This window comes from Schistocerca americana, chromosome 5 (genome assembly GCF_021461395.2).
Source record: "Schistocerca americana isolate TAMUIC-IGC-003095 chromosome 5, iqSchAmer2.1, whole genome shotgun sequence".
Classification (NCBI taxonomy): Eukaryota; Metazoa; Arthropoda; class Insecta; order Orthoptera; family Acrididae; genus Schistocerca; species Schistocerca americana.
In genome coordinates this window covers 771464175-771480178 of record NC_060123.1, presented here as the reverse complement: position 1 = coordinate 771480178, position 16004 = coordinate 771464175, and positions in this window count along the sequence as shown.

Sequence of the window (16004 nt, the reverse complement as noted above, 5' to 3'; positions counted from 1 at the left end):
CGGGCACCTTATGGTCGTTCTCCTGTGAGTCTAGATTTTCGAATCCGACGCAAAAATGATAGTTAATTGTAACGTTTAGGGCCTCCTAATGACGATGGAACACTCATTTTGCGTCGCGATCCAATACATCGTCCTCCAACCGACTTGTCTCCAAGGGACAATAGCTGCCACGGGCACCTTGTGATCGTTCTGCTGTGAGTCTAGATTTTCGACCCCGACGCAAAACTGATAGTGAATAGTAACGTTCAGCGCCTCCTGATGACGATAGAACTCTCAAACTGCGTCGAGATTCAATACATCGTCCTCAAGCTGATTTCTCTCCAAGGGGATATTGCTGCCTCGGGCACCAAATGGTCCGTCTCCTGTGGGTCTGGATTTTTGAATCCGACGCGAAACTGATAGTTAATTGTAAGGTTCAGGGCCTCCAAATGACGATGGAGCACTCAAATTGCGTCGCGATTCAATACATCGTCCTCCAGCGGACTGGCCTCCAAGGGTCAATAGCTGCCACGGGCACCTTGTGATCGTGCTGCTGTGAGTCTAGATTTTCGAACCCGACGCAAAACTGATTGTTAACTGTAACGTTCAGGGCCACCTAATGACGATGGAACACTCAAATTGAGTCCAGATTCAATACATCGACCTCCAGCCGACTTGTCTCCAAGGGTCTATTGCTGCCTCGGGCACCTTATGGTCGTTCTCCTGTGAGTCTAGATTTTCGAATCCGACACTAAAATGATAGTTAACTGTAACGTTCAGGGCCTCCTAATGCCGATGGAACACTTAAATTGTGACGAGATTCAATACATCGGACTCCAGCCGACTTGTCTCCCATGGTCTGTTGCTGCCTCGTGCACCTTATGGTCGTTCTCCTGTGAGTCTAGATTTTCGAATCCGACGCAAAAATGATAGTTAATTGTAACGTTCAGGGCCTTGTAATGGCGATGGAACACTCAAATTGCGTCGAGATTCAATACATCGGCCTCCAGCCGACTTGTCTCCAAGGGTCTGTTGCTGCCTCGGGCACCTTACGGTCGTTCTCCTGTGAGTCTAGATTTTCGAATCCGACGAAAAATGATAGTTAATTGTAACGTTCAGGGCCTTGTAATGACGATGGAACACTCAAATTGCGTCGAGACTCAATACATCGGCCTCCAGCCGACTAGTCTCCAAGGGTCTGTTGCTGCCTCGGGCACCTTATGGTCGTGCTCCTGTGAGTTTAGATTATTGAATCCGACGCAAAATTGATAGTTAATTGTAACGTTCAAGGCTTCCTAATGGCGATGGAACACTCAAATTGCGTCAAGAATCAATACATCGGTTTCCAGCTGACTTGTCTCCAAGGGGATATCGCTGCCTCGGGCAAGACATGGTCCGTCTCCGGTGATTCTACGTTTTCGAATCCGACGAAAAACTCATAGTCAATTAAAACGTTCAGGGCCTCCTCTTGGCGATGGAACACTCAAATTGCGTCGAGATTCAATACATCGGCCTCCAGCCGACTTGTCTCCAAGGGTCAATATCTGCCACGGGCACCTTGTGATCGTTCTGCTGTGAGTCTAGATATTCGAACCCGACGCAAAACTGATTGTTAATTGTGACGTTCAGGGCCACCTAATGACGATGGAACACTCAAATTGAGTCGAGATTCAATACATCGACCTCCAGCCGACTTGTCTCCAAGGGGATATTGCTGCCTCGGGCACCTTATGGTCGTTTTCCTGTGAGTCTAGATTTTCGAATCCGACGTAAAAATGATAGTTAATTGTAACGTTCAGGGCCTTCTAATGACGATGGAACACTCAAATTGCGTCGAGATTCAATACATCGTCCTCCAGCCGACTTGTCTCCAAGAGTTAATGCTGCCTCGGGCACCTTATGGTCGTTCTCTTGAAAGTCTAGATATTCGAATCCGACGCAAAAATGATAGTTAATTGTAACGTTCAGGGCCATGTAATGACGATGGAACACTCAAATTGCGTCGAGATTGAAGACATCGGCATCCAGCCGACTTGTCTCCAAGGGTCTATTGCTGGCTCGGGCACCTTACGGTCGTTCTCCTGTGAGTCTAGATTTTCGAATCCGACGCAAAAACGATAGTTCATTATAAGGTTCAGGGCGACCTAATGTCGATGGAACACTCAAATTGCGTCGATATTCAATACATCGGCCTCCAGTCGATTTGTCTCCAAGGGGTATATTGCTGTCTCGAGCACCGTATGAACTTCTCCTGTGAGTAGATGTTCCGAATCCGACGCTAAAATGATTGTTAATTGTAACGTTCAGTGCCACCTAATGACGATGGAACACTCAAATTGCGTCGAGAGTCAATACATCGACCTCCAGACGACTTGTATCCAAGGGGATGTTGCTGCCTCGGGCACCTTATGGTCGTTCTCCTGTGAGTCTAGATTTTCGAATCCGACGCATAAATGATAGTTAATTGTAACGTTCAGGGACTCCTAAAGACGATGGAACGCTCAAATTGCGTCGAGAGTCAATACATCGACCTCCAGTCGACTTGTATCCAAGGGGATATTGCTGCCTCGGGCACCTTATGGTCGTTCTCCTGTGAGTGTAGATTTTCGAATCCGACGCAAAAATGATAGTTAATTGTAACGTTCAGGGCCATGTAATGACGATGGAACACTCAAATTGCGTCGAGATTCAATACATCGGCCTCCAGCCGACTTGTCTCCAAGGGTCTGTTGCTGCCTCGGGCACCTTATGGTCGTTCTCCTGTGAGTTTAGATTATCGAATCCGACGCAAAAATGATAGTTAATTGTAACGTTTAGGGCCTCCTAATTACGATGGAACACACAAATTGCGTCGAGATTCAATACATCGGCCTCCAGCCGACTTGTCTCCAAGGGTCTGGGACTGCCTCGGGCACCGTATGGTCGTTCTCCTGTGAGTTTAGATTATCGAATCCGACTCAAAAATGATAGTTAATTGTAACGTTTAGGGAGTCCTAATGACGATGGAACACTCAAATTGCGTCGAGATTCAATACATCGGCCTCCAGCCGACTTGCCTCCAAGGAGATATTGCTGTCTCGGGCCTCTTATGTTCGCTCTCATGTGAGTTTAGATTTTCGAATCCGACGCGAAACTGATTGTTAATTGTAACGTTCAGGGCTTCCTAATGACGATGGAACACTCAAATTCCGTCGAGATTCAATACATCGGCCTCCAGCCGTCTTGTCTCCAAGGGTCTGAAGCTGCCTCGGGCACGTTATGGTCGTTCTCTTGTAAGTCTAGATTTTCGAATCCGACGCAAAAATGATAGTTCATTATAACGTTCAGGGCGACCTAATGACGATGGAACACTCAAATTGCGTCGATATTCAATACATCGGCGTCCAGTCGATTTGTCTCCAAGGGGTATATTGCTGTCTCGAGCACCGTATGAACTTCTCCTGTGAATAGATTTTCGAATCCGACTCAAAAATGATAGTTAATTGTAACGTCCAGGGACTCCTAAAGACGATGGAACACTCAAATTGCGTCGAGAGTCAATACATCGACCTCCAGTCGACTTGTATCCAAGGGGATATTGCTGCCCCGGGCACCTTATGGTCGTTCTCCTGTGAGTCTAGATTTTCGAATCCGACGCATAAATGATAGTTAATTGTAACGTTCAGGGACTCCTAATGCCGATGGAACACTCAAATTGCGTCGAGATTCAATACATCGGCCTCCAGCCGAGTTGTCTTTAAGGGTCTATTGCTGCTTCGGGCAACTTATGGTCGTTCTCCTGTGAGTCTAGATTTTCGAATCCGACGCAAGAATGATAGTTAATTGTAACGTTCAGGGCCTCCTATTGACGATGGAACACTCAAATTGCGTCGAGATTCAATACATCGTCCTCCAGCCGATTTGTCTCCAAGGGTCAATAGCTGCCACGGGCACGATGTGATCGTTCTGCTGTGAGTCTAGTTTTTCGAACCCGACGCAAAACTGATTGTTAATTGTGACGTTCAGGGCCACCTAATGCCGATGGAACACTCAAATTGCGTCGAGATTCAATACATCGGCCTCCAGCCGACTTGTCTCCAAGGGGATATTGCTGCCTCGGGCACCTTATGGTCGTTCTCCTGTGAGTCTAGATTTTCGAATCCGACGTAAAAATGATAGTTAATTGTAACGTTCAGGTCCTTCTAATGACGATGGAACACTCAAATTGCGTCGAGATTCAATACATCGTCCTCTAGCCGACTTGTCTCCAAGGGTCTAATGCTGCCTCGGGCAACTTATGGTCGTTCTCTTGTAAGTCTAGATTTTCGAATCCGACGCAAAACTGGTAGTTCATTATAACGTTCAGGGACTCCTAAAGACGATGGAACACTCAAATTGCGTCGAGAGGCAATACATCGACCTCCAGTCGACTTGTATCCAAGGGGATATTGCTGCCTCGGGCACCTTATGGTCGTTCCCCTGTGAGTCTAGATTTTCGAATCCGACGCAAAAATGATAGTTAATTGTAACGTTCAGGGCCATGTAATGACGATGGAACACTCAAATTGCGTCGAGATTCAATACATCGGCCTCCAGCCGACTTGTCTCCAAGGGTCTGTTGCTGCCTCGGGCACCTTGTGGTCGTTCTCCTGTGAGTTTTGATTATCGAATCCGACGCAAAAATGATAGTTCATTATAACGTTCAGGGCGACCTAATGACGATGGAACACTCAAATTGCGTCGATATTCAATACATCGGCGTCCAGTCGATTTGTCTCCAAGGGGTATATTGCTGTCTCGAGCACCGTATGAACTTCTCCTGTGAATAGATTTTCGAATCCGACGCTAAGATGATTGTTAATTGTAACGTTCAGGGCCTCCTAATGACGATGGAACACTCAAAGTGCGTCAAGAATCAATACATCGGTTTCCAGCCGACTTGTCTCCAAGGGTCTATTGCTGCCTCGGGCACCATATGGTCGTTCTCCTGTGAGTCTAGATTTTCGAATCCGACTCAAAAATGATAGTTAATTGTAACGTCCAGGGACTCCTAAAGACGATGGGCAACAAAACTTGCGTCGAGAGTCAATACATCGACCTCCAGTCGACTTGTATCCAAGGGGATATTGCTGCCTCGGGCACCTTATGGTCGTTCTCCTGTGAGTCTAGATTTTCGAATCCGACGCATAAATGATAGTTAATTGTAGCGTTCAGGGACTCCTAATGCCGATGCAACACTCAAATTGCGTCGAGATTCAATACATCGGCCTCCAGCCGACTTGTCTTTAACGGTCTATTGCTGCTTCGGGCACCTTATGGTCGTTCTCCTGTGAGTCTAGATTTTCGAATCCGACGCAAAAATGATAGTTAATTGTAACGTTCAGGGCCTCCTATTGACGATGGAACACTCAAATTGCGTCGAGATTCAATACATCGTCCTCCAGCCGATTTGTCTCCAAGGGTCAATAGCTGCCACGGGCACGTTGTGATCGTTCTGCTGTGAGTCTAGATTTTCGAACCCGACGCAAAACTGATTGTTAATTGTGACGTTCAGGGCCACCTAATGCCGATGGAACACTCAAATTGCATCGAGATTCAATACATCGGCCTCCAGCCGACTTGTCTCCAAGGGTCTAATGCTGCCTCGGGCAACTTATGGTCGTTCTCTTGTAAGTCTAGATTTTCGAATCCGACGCAAAACTGGTAGTTCATTATGACGTTCAGGGCGACCTAATGACGATAGAAGACTCAAATTGCGTCGAGACTCAATACATCGTCCTCCAGCCGATTTGTCTCCAAGGGGATAGTGCTGCCTCGGGCACCAAATGGTCCGTCTGCTGTGAGTCTAGATTTTCGAATCCGACGAAAAACTGATAGTTAATTGTAACATTCAGGGCCTCCTAATGACGATAGAACACTCAAATTGCGTCGCGATCCAACACATCGACCTCCAGCCGACTTGTCTCCAAGGGTCTATTGCTGCCTCGGGCGTCTTATGTTCGCTCTCCTGTGAGTCTAGATTTTCGAATCCCACGCAAAAATGATAGTTAATTGTAACGTTCAGGGCCTTGTAATGACGATGGAACACTCAGATTGCGTCGAGATTCAATACATCGGCCTCCAGCCGACTTGTCTCCAAGGGTCTATTGCTGCCTCGGGTACCTTATGGTCGTTCTCCTGTGAGTCTAGATTTTCGAATCCGACGCAAAAATGATAGTTAATTGTAACGTTCAGGGCCTCCTATTGGCGATGGAACACTCAAATTGCGTCGAGATTCAATACATCGGCCTCCAGCCGACTTGTCTCCCATGGTCTGTTGCTGCCTCGGGCACCTTATGGTCGTTCTCCTGTGAGTCTAGATTTTCGAATCCGACGCAAAAACGATATTTCATTATAAGGTTCAGGGCGACCTAATGACGATGGAACACTCAAATTGCGTCGATATTCAATACATCGGCCTCCAGTCGATTTGTCTCCAAGGGGTATATTGCTGTCTCGAGCACCGTATGAACTTCTCCTGTGAGTAGATTTTTGAATCCGACGCTAAAATGGTTGTTAATTGTAACGTTCAGGGCCTCCTAATGACGATGGAACACTCAAATTGCGTCAAGAATCAATACATCGGTTTCCAGCCGACTTGTCTCCAAGGGTCTATTGCTGCCTCGGGCACCTTATGGTCGTTCTCCTGTGAGTCTAGATTTTCGAATCCGACGCATAAATGATAGTTAATTGTAACGTTCAGGGCCATGTAATGACGATGGAACACTCAAATTGCGTCGAGATTCAATACATCGGCCTCCAGCCGACTTGTCTCCAAGGGTCTGTTGCTGCCTCGGGCACCTTATGGTCGTTCTCCTGTGAGTTTAGATTATCGAATCCGACGCAAAAATGATAGTTAATTGTAACGTTTACGGCCTCCTCATTACGATGGAACACTCAAATTGCGTCGAGATTCAATACATCGGCCTCCAGCCGACTTGTCTCCAAGGGTCTGGGACTGCCTCGGGCACCTTATGGTCGTTCTCCTGTGAGTTTAGATTATCGAACCCGACGCAAAAATGATAGTTAATTGTAACGTTTAGGGCCTCCTAATGACGATGGAACACTCAAATTGCGTCGAGATTCAATACATCGGCCTCCAGCCGACTTGTCTCCAAGGGGATATTGCTGTCTCGGGTCTCTTATGTTCGCTCTCATGTGAGTCTAGATTTTCGAATTCGACGCGAAACTGATTGTTAATTGTAGCGTTCAGGGCTTCCTAATGACGATGGAACACTCAAATTTCGTCGAGATTCAATACATCGGCCTCCAGCCGTCTTGTCTCCAAGGGTCTGTTGCTGCCTCGGGCACCTTATGGTCGTTCTCTTGTAAGTCTAGATTTTCGAATCCGACGCAAAAATGATAGTTCATTATAACGTTCAGGGCGACCTAATGACGATGGAACACTCAAATTGCGTCGATATTCAATACGTCGGCGTCCAGTCGATTTGCCTCCAACGGGTATATTGCTGTCTCGAGCACCGTATGAACTTCTCCTGTGAATAGATTTTCGAATCCGACGCTAAAATGATTGTTAATTGTAACGTTCAGGGCCTCCTAATGACGATGGAACACTCAAATTGCGTCAAGAATCAATACATCGGTTTCCAGCCGACTTGTCTCCAAGGGTCTATTGCTGCCTCGGGCACCTTATGGTCGTTCTCCTGTGAGTCTAGATTTTCGAATCCGACGCATTAATGATAGTTAATTGTAACGTTCAGGGACTCCTAATGCCGATGGAACACTCAAATTGCGTCGAGATTCAATACATCGTCCTCCAGCCGGTTTGTCTCCAAGGGTCAATAGCTGCCACGGGCACCTTGTGATCGTTCTGCTGTGAGTCTAGATTTTCGAACCCGACGCAAAACTGATTGTTAATTGTGACGTTCAGGGCCACCTAATGCCGATGGAACACTCAAATTGCGTCGAAATTTAATACATCGTCCTCTAGCCGACTTGTCTCCGAAGGTCTAATGCTGCCTCGGTCAACTTATGGTCGTTCTCTTGTAAGTCTAGATTTTCGAATCCGACGCAAAACTGGTAGTTCATTATAACGTTCAGGGCGACCTAATGACGATAGAAGACTCAAATTGCGTCGAGATCCAATACATCGACCTCCAACCGACTTGTCTCCAAGGGTCTATTGCTGCCTCGGGCGTCTTATGTTCGCTCTCCTGTGAGTCTAGATTTTCGAATCCGACGCAAAAATGATAGTTAATTGTAACGTTCAGGGCCTTGTAATGACGATGGAACATTCAAATTGCTTCGAGATTCAAGACATCGGCCTCCAGCCGACTTGTCTCCAAGGGTCTATTGCTGGCTCGGACACCTTACGGTCGCTCTCCTGTGAGTCTAGATTATCGAATCCGACGCAAAAATGATACTTAATTGTAACGTTCAGGGCCTTGTAATGACGATGGAACACTCAAATTGCGTCGAGATTCAATACATCGGCCTCCAGCCGACTTGTCTCCAAGGGTCTATTGCTGCCTCGGGCACCTTATGGTCGTTCTCCTGTGAGTCTAGATTTTCGAATCCGACGCAAAAATGATAGTTAATTGTAACGTTCAGGGCCTCCTATTGGCGATGGAACACTCAAATTACGTCGAGATTCAATACATCGGCCTCCAGCCGACTTGTCTCCCATGGTCTGTTGCTGCCTCGGGCACCTTATGGTCGTTCTCCTGTGAGTCTAGATTTTCGAATCCGACGCAAAAACGATAGTTCATTATAAGGTTCAGGGCGACCTAATGACGATGGAACACTCAAATTGCGTCGATATTCAATACATCGGCCTCCAGTCGATTTGTCTCCAAAGGGTATATTGCTGTCTCGAGCACCGTATGAACTTCTCCTGTGAGTAGATTTTCGAATCCGACGATAAAATGATCGTTAATTGTAACGTTCAGGGCCTCCTAATGACGATGGAACACTCAAATTTCGTCAAGAATCAACACATCGGTTTCCCGCCGACTTGTCTCCAAGGGTCTATTGCTGCCTCGGGCACCTTATGGTCGTTCTCCTGTGAGTCTAGATTTCCGAATCCGACGCATAAATGGTAGTTAATTGTAACGTTCAGGGCCATGTAACGACGATGGAACACTCAAATTGCGTCGAGATTCAATACATCGGCCTCCTGCCGACTTGTCTCCAAGGGTCTGTTGCTGCCTCGGGCACCTTATGGTCGTTCTCCTGTGAGTTTAGATTATCGAATCCGACGCAAAAATGATAGTTAATTGTAATGTTTACGGCCTCCTCATTACGATGGAACACTCAATTTGCGTCGATATTCAATACATCGGCGTCCAGTCGATTTGTCTCCAAGGGGTATATCGCTGTCTCGATCGCTGTATGAACTTCTCCTGTGAATAGATTTTCGAATCCCACGCTAAAATGATTGTTAATTGTAACGTTCAGGGCTTCCTAATGACGATGGAACACTCAAATTGCGTCAAGAATCAATACATCGGTTTCCAGCCGACTTGTCTCCAAGGGGATATCGCTGCCTCGGGCAAGACATGGTCCGTCTCCGGTGATTCTACGTTTTCGAATCCGACGCAAAACTCATAGTCAATTAAAACGTTCAGGGCCTCCTCTTGGCGATGGAACACTCAAATTGCGTCAAGAATCAATACATCGGCCTCCAGCCGATTTGTCTCCAAGGGTCTATTGCTGCCTCGGGCACCTTATGGTCGTTCTCTTGAAAGTCTAGATTTTCGAATCCGACGCAAAAATGATAGTTAATTGTAACGTTCAGGGACTCCTAAAGACGATGGAACAGTCAAATTGCGTCGAGAGTCAATACATCGGCGTCCAGTCGATTTGTCTCCAAGGGGTATATTGCTGTCTCGAGCACCGTATGAACTTCTCCTGTGAATAGATTTTCGAATCCGACGCTAAAATGATTGTTAATTGTAACGTTCAGGGCCTCCTAATGACGATGGAACACTCAAATTGCGTCAAGAATCAATACATCGGTTTCCAGCCGACTTGTCTCCAAGGGTCTATTGCTGCCTCGGGCACCTTATGGTCGTTCTCCTGTGAGTCTAGATTTTCGAATCCGACTCAAAAATGATAGTTAGTTGTAACGTTCAGGGACTCCTAAAGACGATGGAACACTCAAATTGCGTCGAGAGTCAATACATCGACCTCCAGTCGACTTGTATCCAAGGGGATATTGCTGCCTCGGGCACCTTATGGTCGTTCTCCTGTGAGTCTTGATTTTCGAATCCGACGCATAAATGATAGTTAATTGTAACGTTCAAGGACTCCTAATTCCGATGGAACACTCAAATTGCGTCGAGATTCAATACATCGGCCTCCAGCCGACTTGTCTTTAAGGGTCTATTGCTGCCTCGGGCACCTTATGGTCGTTCTCCAGTGAATCTAGATTTTCGAATCCGACGAAAAAATGATAGTTAATTGTAACGTTCAGGGCCTCCTATTGACGATGGAACACTCAAATTGCGTCGAGATTCAATACATCGTCCTCCAGCCGATTTGTCTCCAAGGGTCAATAGCTGCCACGGGCACCTTGTGATCGTTCTGCTGTGAGTCTAGATTTTCGAACCCGACGCAAAACTGATTGTTAATTGTGACGTTCAGGGCCACCTAATGCCGATGGAACACTCAAATTGCGTCGAGATTCAATACATCGGCCTCCAGCCGACTTGTCTCCAAGGGGATATTGCTGTCTCGGGCCTCTTATATTCGCTCTCATGTGAGTCTAGATTTTCGAATCCGACGCGAAACTGATTGTTAATTGCAACGTTCAGGGCTTCCTAATGACGATGGAACACTCAAATTCCGTCGAGATTCAATACATCGGCCTCCAGCCGTCTTGTCTCCAAGGGTCTGTTGCTGCTTCGGGCACCTTATGGTCGTTCTCTTGTAAGTCTAGATTTTCGAATCCGACGCAAAAATGATAGTTCATTATAACGTTCAGGGCGACCTAATGACGATGGAACACTCAAATTGCGTCGATATTCAATACATCGGCGTCCAGTCGATTTGTCTCCAAGGGGTATATTGCTGTCTCGAGCACCGTATGAACTTCTCCTGTGAATAGATTTTCGAATCCGACGCTAAAATGATTGTTAATTGTAACGTTCAGGGCCTCCTAATGACGATGGAACACTCAAATTGCGTCAAGAATCAATACATCGGTTTCCAGCCGACTTGTCTCCAAGGGTCTATTGCTGCCTCGGGCACCTTATGGTCGTACTCCTGTGAGTCTAGATTTTCGAATCCGACTCAAAAATGATAGTTAATTGTAACGTTCAGGGACTCCTAAAGACGATGGAACACTCAAATTGCGTCGAGAGTCAATACATCGACCTCCAGTCGACTTGTATCCAAGGGGATATTGCTGCCTCGGGCAGCTTATGGTCGTTCTCCTGTGAGTCTAGATTTTCGAATCCGACGCATAAATGATAGTTAATTGTATCGTTCAGGGACTCCTAATGCCGATGGAACACCCAAATTGCGTCGAGATTCAATACATCGGCCTCCAGCCGACTTGTCTTTAAGGGTCTATTGCTGCCTCGGGCACCTCATGGTCGTTCTCCGGTGAGTCTAGATTTTCGAATCCGACGCAAAAATGATAGTTAATTGTAACGTTCAGGGCCTCCTATTGACGATGGAACACTCAAATTGCGTCGAGATTCAATACATCGTCCTCCAGCCGATTTGTCTCCAAGGGTCAATAGCTGCCACGGGCACCATGTGTTCGTTCTGCTGTGAGTCTAGATTTTCTAATCCGACGCAAAACTGATTGTTAATTGTGATGTTCAGGGTCACCTAATGCCGATGGAACACTCAGATTGCGTCGAGATTCAATACATCGGCCTCCAGCCGACTTGTCTCCAATTGGATATTGCTGCCTCGGGCACCTTATGGTCGTTCTCCTGTGAGTCTAGATGTTCGAATCCGACGTAAAAATGATAGTTAATTATAACGTTCAGGGCCTTCTAATGACGATGGAACACTCAAATTGCTTCGAGATTCAATACATCGTCCTCTAGCCGACTTGTCTCCAAGGGTCTATTGCTGCCTCGGGCGTCTTATGTTCGCTCTCCAGTGAGTCTAGATTTTCGAATCCGACGCAAAAATGATAGTTAATTGTAACGTTCAGGGCCTTGTAATGACGATGGAACATTCAAATTGCTTCGAGAATCAAGACATCGGCCTCCAGCCGACTTGTCTCCAAGGGTCTATTGCTGGCTCGGGCACCTTATGGTCGTTCTCCTGTGAGTCTAGATTATCGAATCCGACGCAAAAATGATAGTTAATTGTAACGTTCAGGGCCTTGTAATGACGATGGAACACTCAAATTGCGTCGAGATTCAATACATCGGCCTGCAGCCGACTTGTCTCCAAGGGTCTATTGCTGCCTCGGGCACCTTATGGTCGTTATCCTGTGAGTCTACATTTTCGAATCCGACGCAAAAATGATAGTTAATTGTAACGTTCAGGGCCTCCTATTGGCGATGGAACACTCAAATTGCGTCGAGATTCAATACATCGGCCTCCAGCCGACTTGTCTCCCATGGTCTGTTGCTGCCTCGGGCACCTTATGGTCGTTCTCCTGTGAGTCTAGATTTTCGAATCCGACGCAAAAACGATAGTTCATTATAAGGTTCAGGGCGACCTAATGACGATGGAACACTCAAATTGCGTCGATATTCAATACATCGGCCTCCAGTCGATTTGTCTCCAAGGGGTATATTGCTGTCTCGAGCACCGTATGAACTTCTCCTGTGAGTAGATTTTCGAATCCGACGCTAAAATGATTGTTAATTGTAACGTTCAGGGCCTCCTAATGACGATGGAACACTCAAATTGCGTCAAGAATCAATACATCGGTTTCCAGCCGACTTGTCTCCAAGGGTCTATTGCAGCCTCGGGCACCTTATGGTCGTTCTCCTGTGAGTCTAGATTTTCGAATCCGACGCATAAATGATAGTTAATTGTAACGTTCAGGGACTCCAAAAGACGATGGAACACTCAAATTGCGTCGAGAGTCAATACATCGACCTCCAGTAGACTCGTATCCAAGGGGATATTGCTGCCTCGGGCACCTTATGGTCGTTCTCCTGTGAGTCTAGATTTTCGAATCCGACGCAAAAATGATAGTTAATTGTAACGTTCAGGGCCTCCTATTGGCGATGGACCACTCAAATTGCGTCGAGATTCAATACATAGGCCTCCAGCCGACTTGTCTCCCATGGTCTGTTGCTGCCTCGGGCACCTTATCATCGTTCTCCTGTGAGTCTAGATTTTCGAATCCGACGCAAAAATGATAGTTAATTGTAACGTTCAGGGCCATGTAATGACGATGGAACACTCAAATTGCGTCGAGATTCAATACATCGGCCTCCAGCCGACTTGTCTCCAAGGGTCTGTTGCTGCCTCGGGCACCTTATGGTCGTTCTCCTGTGAGTTTAGATTATCGAATCCGACGCAAAAATGATAGTTAATTGTAACGTTTACGGCCTCCTCATTACGATGGAACACTCAAATTCCGTCGAGATTCAATACATCGGCCTCCAGCCGACTTGTCTCCAAGGGTCTGGGACTGCCTCGGGCACCTTATGGTCGTTCTAATGTGAGTCTAGATTTTCGAATCCGACGCAAAAATGATAGTTAATTGTAACGTTCAGGGCATCCTATTGACGATGGAACACTCAAATTGCGTCGAGATTCAATACATCGTCCTCCAGCCGATTTGTCTCCAAGGGTCAATAGCTGCCACGGGCACCTTGTGATCGTTCTGCTGTGAGTCTAGATTTTCGAACCCGACGCAAAACTGATTGTTAATTGTGACGTTCAGGGCCACCTAATGACGATGGAACACTCAAATTGAGTCGAGATTCAATACATCGACCTCCAGCCGACTTGTCTCCAAGGGGATATTGCTGCCTCGGGCAGCTTATGGTCGTTCTCCTGTGAGTCTAGATTTTCGAATCCGACGTAAAAATGATAGTTATTTGTAACGTTCAGGGCCTTCTAATGACGATGGAACACTCAAATTGCGTAGAGATTCAATACATCGTCCTCCAGCCGACTTGTCTCCAAGGGTCTAATGCTGCCTCGGGCACCTTATGGTCGTTCTCTTGTAAGTCTATATTTTCGAATCCGACGCAAAACTGGTAGTTCATTATAACGTTCAGGGCGACCTAATGACGATAGAAGACTCAAATTGCGTCGAGATTCAATACATCGTCCTCCAGTCGATTTGTCTCCAAGGGGATAGTGCTGCCTCGGGCACCAAATGGTTCGTCTGCTGTGAGTCTAGATTTTCGAATCCGACGAAAAACTGATAGTTAATTGTAACATTCAGGGCCTCCTAATGACGATAGAACACTCAAATTGCGTCGCGATCCAATACATCGACCTCCAGCCGACTTGTCTCCAAGGGTCTATTGCTGCCTCGGGCACCTTATGGTCGTTCTCCTGTGAGTCTAGATTTTCGAATCCGACGCAAAAACGATAGTTCATTATAAGGTTCAGGGCGACCTAATGACGATGGAACACTCAAATTGCGTCGATATTCAATACATCGGCCTCCAGTCGATTTGTCTCCAAGGGGTATATTGCTGTCTCGAGCACCGTATGAACTTCTCCTGTGAGTAGATTTTCGAATCCGACGCTAAAATGATTGTTAATTGTAACGTTCAGGGCCTCCTAATGACGATGGAACACTCAAATTGCGTCAAGAATCAATACATCGGGTTCCAGCCGACTTGTCTCCAAGGGTCTATTGCTGCCTCGGGCACCTTATGGTCGTTCTCCTGTGAGTCTAGATTTTCGAATCCGACGCATAAATGATAGTTAATTGTAACGTTCAGGGACTACTAAAGACGATGGAACACTCAAATTGCGTCGAGAGTCAATACATAGACCTCCAGTCGACTTGTATCCAAGGGGATATTGCTGCCTCGGGCACCTTATGGTCGTTCTCCTGTGAGTCTAGATTTTCGAATCCGACGCATAAATGATAGTTAATTGTAACGTTCAGGGACTCCTAAAGACGATGGAACACTCAAATTGCGTCGAGAGTCAATACATCGACCTCCAGTCGACTTGTATCCAAGGGGATATTGCTGCCTCGGGCACCTTAAGGTCGTTCTCCTGTGAGTCTAGATTTTCGAATCCGACGCAAAAATGATAGTTAATTGTAACGTTTAGGGCCTCCTCATTACGATGGAACACTCAAATTGCGTCGAGATTCAATACATCGGCCTCCAGCCGACTTGTCTCCAAGGGGATATTGCTGTCTAGGGCCTCTTATGTTCGCTCTCATGTGAGTCTAGATTTTCGAATCCGACGCGAAACTGATTGTTAATTGTAACGTTCATGGCTTCCTAATGACGATGGAACACTCAAATTCCGTCGAGATTCAATACATCGGCCTCCAGCCGACTTGTCTTCAAGGGTCTATTGCTTCCTCGGGCACCTTATGGTCGTTCTCCTGTGGTCTAGATTTTCGAATCCGACGCATAAATGATAGTTAATTGTAACGTTCAGGGACTCCTAAAGACGATGGAACACTCAAATTGCGTCGAGAGTCAATATATAGACCTCCAGTCGACTTGTATCCAAGGGGATATTGCTGCCTCGGGCACCTTATGGTCGTTCTCCTGTGAGTCTAGATTTTCGAATCCGACGCATAAATGATAGTTAATTGTAACGTTCAGGGACTCCTAAAGACGATGGAACACTCAAATTGCGTCGAGAGTCAATACATCGATCTCCAGTCGACTTGTATCCAAGGGGATATTGCTGCCTCGGGCACCTTATGTTCGTTCTCCTGTGAGTCTAGATTTTCGAATCCGACGCAAAAATGATAGTTAATTGTAACGTTTAGGGCCTCCTCATTACGATGGAACACTCAAATTGCGTCGAGATTCAATACATCGGCCTCCAGCCACAGTAAAGTTCCCCACTAGGATAACCACTTGCTCACAAACAGCCATTGATAATATCTTTATAGAAAAGTCAAATGA